The sequence below is a fragment of the Grammomys surdaster genome, unplaced genomic scaffold (genome assembly GCF_004785775.1).
Source record: "Grammomys surdaster isolate TR1022 unplaced genomic scaffold, NIH_TR_1.0 125951, whole genome shotgun sequence".
Taxonomy (NCBI): domain Eukaryota; kingdom Metazoa; phylum Chordata; class Mammalia; order Rodentia; family Muridae; genus Grammomys; species Grammomys surdaster.
The window spans coordinates 3325047-3332197 of NW_021620772.1; positions in this window are offsets into that span (position 1 = coordinate 3325047).

Genomic DNA, 7151 nt, shown 5'->3' on the forward strand with positions numbered 1-7151 from the left:
TTGTAAACTGTGGACAGTTGTCAGGACAGTAAAGTCTCCTTAAGCCTGGGAAATAAAATGAACAAAAATCAATGTTCCAAGCGAAAAGCAAGTTGATAAAAATCCTAACACTTTAGCCCCGTATGGATGAGAATGGCCCCCATAGACTCATAGACTTGAATGCTTGGTCTTCAGGGAGTGGCACTGCTTGAGAAGGACTAGGAGGCGTGGCCTTGTTAGAGGAAGTGTATCACTGGGAGCAGCAGGCTTTGAGGTTTCACCAAGCCCAGCGTCTCCTCCCACCCTCTGCCTGCTGCCTACAGGTCAGGATGTAAAGCTCTAGGCTGCTACTACTACAGTGTCAGTCCTACCTGCTTCCCACCATGATGATCAACACTTCCCCTCTAAAGTTGTAGGCAAGCCAGTCAAACGCTTTCTTCTATAAGAGTTGCCTTCGTCATGCTGTCTCTTCACAACAATAGAACAGTGATTAAGACAATGATCCCAAATGCTCTTATAGGAGAAATAAAATCAGTCTCTGTTCACAGACCAAGCCTTAGAACAGCATGAGCCAGGCAGTTAGATGCTAAGTCTACTCTGATAAAGAACACCTGACTGCTTCTATAACATGCATTTTAGCACACTAACCAGGATTTGTGGCTGGCAGTATGCATTAATATGTTCTAGACTGCCACAGACTTCATTTATGTTTAGAACACGTATGTCTAAGATGTTCATATTGCTATGGCTCAAAGTTAAGTATTATCTCTTATTTGGTAATGCTCCTCATAAAAGTTAGTATTTCAAATAAGCCTAGTTGGTTTTTTGTTTGTTTGTTCTGTTGTTGTTGTTTGTTGTTGTTGTTTTGTTTTGTTTTGTTTTGTTTTAGGAGACAGGGTTTCTCTGTGTAGTCCTGGCTGTCCTGGAACTCACTCTGTAGACCAGGCTAGCCTCAAACTCTTGAACTCAGAAATCCGCCTGCCTCTGCCTCCCAAGTGCTGGGATTAAAGGTGTGTGCCACCACCGCCCGGCAAGTCTAGTTGGTTTAATATGTCCCTTTTAGATTCGTAGGGTCCAGTGAAAAAAATCCCAAGATTAAAAAAAAAAAAAAAAGACTGGCTGGTGAGATGGCTCAGCGGTTAAGAGCACTGACTGCTCTACCAGAGGTCATGAGTTCAAATCCCAGCAACCACTGGTGGCTCACAACCATCCGTAATGAGATCTGATGCCCTCATATGAGCGAGCAGGGGCCCGGAGCAAGTGGGACTGGAGCAAGAGGGAGAGGGAAAGGGGAAAAAAAGACTTAATTTAAAATTTGACTTGAAAAAAATTGTCAAATAAAGCAAAAAGTTAAAACACTTGATAAAAGCTGGGCGGTGGTGGCGCACACCTTTAATCCCAGCACTTGGGAGGCAGAGGCAGGCGGATTTCTGAGTTCGAGGCCAGCCTGGTCTACAGAGTGAGTTCCAGGACAGCCAGGGCTACACAGAGAAACCCTGTCTCGAAAAACCAAAAAAAAACAAAAACAAAAGCAAAAACAAAAACAAAAAAAACCACTTGATAAAAAGGTTACTGTGGAAGCCTATGAAATGGGTCAGTGGACAAATGCCTTTGAGGCCAAACTCGACAACCTCAGTTCAATCTCTGGGATCACATGGTGGAAGAAGAAAACCAATTCTCAAAAGTTGTACACACTCAAACACAAATTAAAATGTGATAAAAACAACTTTGAAAATTACTGTAGAATAGCATTTACTTAGCCAAAATAATGATCAAAAGACTTTAAAAGCAAATGTATGGCATTACAAAATTGTAGAAAAAAACTCAATCTACAAATTACTTTATCATTAAATGTTGTTAACTAATCAAAGACTTAAGAAAAACAAAATACAAGAAGTTATTATTTGTGAATGTGTGTGTGTGTGTTATATTTGTGTGTCAATGTGCTTACAGGGAAACAAGAGTAAGAGATCAGTCATGCCATACCCTCTAAACCAGGCATGCACTGGTATGTGTGTGTTTGTGTTTGTGTGTGTGTGTGTGTGTGTGTGTGTGTGTCTGACTAGAAACTTCTGGGATCTGCCTGCTTACCTCAGCTCTGGAGTTTGAGGTGTATGTAGCCATGCCTAGTTTGTTCACATAGGTGCTGGGGATTCACACTCAGACCCTGTGTTTGCACAGCAAGTGCTCTTACCCACTGAGCCTCGTCTCTGGCCCTCATAATAGCTTATTCTTAGCTATTATGTTTGAAAAACGTTACAAGATAGTAAGCAGATACAGTTCTCTTAAACAAGTGAATGACTTGATTTATGTGTCATTATTACACTGGCATCTTCAGGCCATTCAAGGTCATTTGCCCTGAGTCGTTGGACTATTATTTTACTGTAGATTTGCTTTGTTTTGCAATAAGTTCTCACAGGCTTCACTACGTAGCCTTCACTCACCTCCAAGTCACAGATATCTGCTTGCATCTGCCTCCCCAGTGCTGGCATGGTAGGTGTGAGCAACCATACTGGGTTGCTTTGGAAAGTCTTTCTTTCACCATCTTAGCTGAAGTGCCAAGAAAAACAAAAGTTTCCAGCAAGCTCAGAAGCCAGGAACCGGTTTTCACTATTAATATGGGTCAGTACAACCAGAGAACACCTTAGCAATGGCTTTCAAAGACTTATTTTCTGATTTTAATTTTTTTATTTATCACTTTATTTTATTCCACTTTATTTCTTCTGGCCTGTATGTGACAGACAAAGCTTGTTTTGTTTTCTTCTTTGTGATTTTGCAAGTTAAAACTACTAATTTATAAGACAAAACTCTTACTAATGTTATAAGAAACACCTTTAAGATCATTTTTGAAGCCAGGTAAGGTGGTGCATACTTGTAATTCCAGGCAAGAAAAGGAGGAGTCAGCCTGAGCTATCTAGTAAATACAAGGCAAACTTGGGCTGCTAAGGAAGTGCATCACTCAAAATGAAAACGACAACAAAAAAAGAGTTTGGCTGAAATACGATTTGAAACAAAAGTTTCAAAAACAAAGATTTCAAACAAACAAACAAAATCACAGTGAAAAGGAAAAAGAACATAGAAGCACTGTCCTGATAGATACCATAGCTCAAGTGGAGTGTTACGGTTTGCATGAGAATGACCCACACAAGCTCTGGCCTTCGAATGCTTAGTCACAGTTGGTGAGCTGTTTAGGAAGGATTAGGAGCCATGGCCTTGTTGTGGGGGGGAGTGTCACTGAGGTTTGGGCTGGGAAGGCTGAGGTTTCAAAAACCTCACACAGTTCCTGGTGCGCTCTCTGCCTCCTGCTTGCCATTTTGGGGACCTGAGCTGTTCTCTCAGCCCTGCCTTTAGCTCTGTCATCCCGCACTCAACCCTCTGAAACTGTAAACTCATTAAACACTTCCTCTTATAATTGCCAAGGAGGGCTATAATTCATCCTTAACCTTCATAAACTTCTAGCTGAGATAGAGTCCTCAAAAGCAATGCAATTAATGAGAAAAAAAAAAAAGAATTGAGATTACTCACATGCCTGGGAGAAAAGTCACTCAGGGCAATGGCCTGGGAGGCTGCCTTACATGGTGTGTATTCTAACAAATAGTACATGCTGGAGAAGTGACAGGACCCAGAAAGAGTAGTCCTGGACTTCAGAGATGGGACACTGTCAGAAGGTAAACTTCAAAGCTGTTGGCAGACCCTCTGGTGTCATTCTGATAAGCAAACACTGGAAAGCAGGATTTATATCCAGGTATCAAACTGGAAAAAGAGAAAGAGGGAAAGGCTCGTGTGTAGACAGAGTCTCTCCTACTGTATGGAAGCATCACCTGTCAATAAAATGCTGTTGGCCTGTTACCTTAGGCAGGAAACAGAGAGGTGGAAATTTGGGTACAGAGAGAGGATTTCTAGAAATTGAGTCAAGAGGTTCACCCTGAACTCTGTGGATGCATAAAACTGAGAAGAAGCTAACCAGCCATGTGACACACTTGGGATGGAATAATGGAATAATTAAATTATGAGCTAGTCAGGGAACAAGCCAAGGTTGCTGGCCTAGCATTTATTCATATATAAGAAGTCTTAGACTCATTATTTTGGAAAACAAAGTGGACGGGGGTGGAGGTAGGGGGTGGGACACAACATTATAGATGACCTGAACTATGGTCTTGGGCTTTGTGAAGCCTTGTCTTGTTTTTAGGCAAACAGGGAGAAGAGTTCTGCTTACTTATTATCTTCAGCTCAGTACTCCTTTATACGTAGAAAAGAAATATTTTTATTTTTAGTGATTACAAATGCAAAAGCCTCTCAATAAAATACTAGCAAACTAAAGCAGTAAGTTGAGATTATTCCATGAATACAAGGATGGTTCACAACTCAAAAATTAAATCTACATGATACAAGCACACCAGTAAGAATTGAGTGAAATACACACACGTGATTATCTCACTTAATACATGGAAAGTATTTGACAAAATCCAATCTCTTTTTATGATGTAAAAATAAAACATCCAAGAAACTAGCAATAGAAGAAAACATTTTCAACATGATCAAAGCCATATGTGAAAACTCCATTGCCGGGCAGTGGTGGCGCACGCCTTTAACCCCAGCACTTGGGAGGCAGAGGCAGGCAGATTTCTGAGTTCGAGGCCAGCCTGGTCTACAAAGTGAGTTCCAGGACAGCCAGGGCTACACAGAGAAACCCTGTCTTGGAAAATCAAAAAGAAAAAAAAAAAAAAAGAAAAAAAGAAAACTTCATAATTAGAACTGTTACTGGAATTTTTAGGGTACAAATCTGGACATCTCAACAAACTAGTCTGGACAACCTATCCTAAACATGACAATAGGAAAGATACAAATAATAATGAAAAACATAAAAGGGAAATTTATTCAGTGTGCTCATATTAGAAAAGGAACAAATAAGGAGGGGGCCTATGTTACCTCCCAGGTTCATCTCCAGGACATTGGCCCAAGGTTTGGATTTAAGTTGAAGGCAAGCAGCACGGACAACTAAACTGTCCTAGTTACCGTGTGTGGCATCTCTTTCAGGGAAGAAAGCTCCTCCTCAGGCTGGTACCCAACTTCAGTTTTTTTCTTTCCCCAGATGAGATTCTTGGAGAAATTTTAAGTCTTTGGGATCCAGTGTTTCATTGCTCTGATATCCTAAGTATCTCTCTTTAAAGTGCCTTCTCCCCTGCCAGGGCAGGTACATTACCAATCTTAATGGCAAAAGACTGAAACTCTTTCTACTGACATCAAGAAAATCAAGAGAATAGGATGTTCTCTTTCAACATCTCTTTTCAATGTTGTGCTGGAAACTCTAGCCAGGGCAATAAAAGAAAAACATAATGACCCACAAATTAAGAAAGAAGACAGCCATCTATAGCCATAGATGACACAATCAGACAGGGAGAAAATGAAAGATGGTACAGAAAAATGATGAGAGCTAGTAATTCAAATTCAGTAAGATTGTAAGGTGTAGATCAACACATAAAAAAGCAGGTTATTAAAAAAAAGTGTGTGCATGTGTGTGTCTGTGTGTATAGGAGAATTACCTTTCCCTAGCTAGAACCTCCAATTGAAAAGTGGAAAAAGATCTGAATTGATAATTCACCAATCATACTACACAAATGTCTAGCAAGCATATGAAAAACAGCCTACATCATTAGCCATTAGGGAAATTACAGCTATATTAAAGTAGCATTTCACACCCACCAGAATGACTAAGTTTAACAAAAAGGGAGAAGAAATCGTTAGCAAGGGCATAGAGAAATTGCTAGTAGGAATGCAAAAATGGTGTAGGCACTGTGGGAAATAGTTGGGCAGTCCTTGAGTAAGCTAAACACAGGCTTTCCATGAGACAGTAACTTACTCCTAGGTGCATAACTTGAAGAACTGAAAGCAGGTGTTCAAGCAAATAGGAGTGTTCCTAGCATTCTTGTACACAATTGCAGAATGATAGCACATGATAGCACAGACTCAAGGTCCTTCAGTAGCTGACTGGATTAAAAATGTGGTACATTCTGGCTGGAGAGACAGCTCAGCGGTTAAGAGCACTGACTACTCTGCCAGAGGTCCTGAGCTCAATTCCCAGCAACCACATGGTGGTTCACAACTGTCTGTAATGGGATCTGATGCCCTCTTCTGGTGTGTCTAAAGAGAGTGACAGTGTACTCACATACATAAATAAACTTTTAAAAATGTGGTATAATCATACCATGGAAAATTATCCATTAACTTTAAAACACTGATGCATGCTATAGCATAAATAATCCCTGAAACAGGTAAAATTGTATTTATAAAATATCCAGGAGTGGTAAACTCATAAAAACAGAAATAGTAGTCACTTGGGCTGGGGAAGAGAAAAGTGGGGGATGATTACTTAGTACAGGATGACACAACTAGAGAAACTAGAAAAAGGTAATAATTGAAGAAAATGTCTAAGTGGCATTAAATTGTACACTATTTTAGGGTTTCTCTGTGTATCTATGACTGTCCTGGAACTCGCTCCGTAGACCAGTCTGGCCTCAAACTCAAAGATGTGCCTGCCTCTGCCTCCCTAGTGCTGGGACTAAAGGAATGAGACACCACTGCTGGCTGAACTATATACTTTTTAGACAGGATTAGAGCTCACTATGAGGTGAAGCCTGTGGCCTTAAACTCCTGATCCTCACGCCTCAGCTCCCAAGTGTTGGGATGACAGGTGTGTGCCACCACACTCGATTTAGAAATGAATATTTTTTACAGTGATTTTACATTACAGAGGCCTCACATCAATTTTTAAAAGTAAGAAAGACGTTGTTGTACAGGACTATCCTCCCAGTCAAACAGCCACCAGACTGAGACATTCAGCTGTGGCAGCTTGAAGATCACCCCAGATGGTTTTGTGGACTGTTTACATCCTCTCATAGAGGTTTGCGGAGAGTCACAGGTCCTCACCCAGGTATCCAGCTGTTCCCAATACCTGTTGTATGTGTCTCTATCGGAATTGCACATGGCTTGGGTAGGGACTAAAGTATATAGACCTGGGAATGGTGGGCTCCATCTATGTGGCTACAGTAAAGCTCCTGTCCTGCTTAGATAAAGGCTTTCCAGATCTGCTGGGGAGGAGCACCCACACTCTTGTAAGTAACCCTCCTTCACCTATGCTGTGTAAGGAAAACAAATAATCTCATTGGTTCCCC